General features: G+C 49.8%; 1 pseudogene; it reads right to left on the bottom strand.

Moving 5' to 3' along the window:
- Window positions 1-424: 424 nt before the first annotated feature.
- Window positions 425-543, bottom strand: LOC137656917 (5S ribosomal RNA; annotated as a pseudogene).
- Between the last annotated feature and the right edge of the window lie 272 nt (window positions 544-815).

Below are 815 nucleotides of genomic sequence, written 5' to 3' on the forward strand. Positions count from 1 at the left end.
AGCCTGCCTGAATGATGGAGAGGTATCCTACAGGTCCTGACCATAGGCCTGGACCGGAACATGCCCCCCCCCCCCTTTTCTTTGACGAGTCCGAGAACAGCATAAAAAATGTGGGGAAAGGACGAGAATATCCACTCCCATCAAGAGGTTCCACAGGTCAACACCCATTGCAGGTCTAATCGTTCCGCTGGTCCCATAGGGGCCAGAAAGTCCGGTTAATCGTTGCTTTGAAACCACCGGAACTTGGGCCGCCCCACAGGGAACTTATCCTGAGGCGACCGTTCGGAACTTTAGACGGGTCAATGAGGAAAAGAAAACTAGGAAACGTTCCAAGGTAGGGCTGCAAGCTGTGATTGACTGAGAACAGGTACTGCAACTCTCCTCAGCCTTGCCACAGTCAACTGAAGGGAAGGCTTGGAGGAAGCGGCAACAGAATCTGGCGTCCCCAGGCGGAGACCCATCCAAGTACCGACCAGACCCGACGTTGCTTAACCTCGCTGGACGGACGAGAAGCGGGGTTTCCAACGTGGTAAGGCCGTTGACTCAATATCATGGCTAGATACTCCAGATGTTGAGGCAGAAGAAGAGAAGGCTCCTAGCAAAATACCATGAACCCCCACTCATGGTAAGCATCCGGAAGCTTGTCCCGGCGCTGAAGAAGGTCGAACCCGACATGAACAGATTCTGAATCTACATTTGATGTTTGGGCATCTTGGCTAATATTCGATTCATTTGATCCAATTACATCTGAAAATATTCCATCTCCAACATTCATATGGTCTATTGGATTTGTATTTAATAGCAGTATTTATCAA

The sequence above is a fragment of the Palaemon carinicauda genome, chromosome 17, assembly GCF_036898095.1.
Source record: "Palaemon carinicauda isolate YSFRI2023 chromosome 17, ASM3689809v2, whole genome shotgun sequence".
Taxonomy (NCBI): Eukaryota; Metazoa; Arthropoda; class Malacostraca; order Decapoda; family Palaemonidae; genus Palaemon; species Palaemon carinicauda.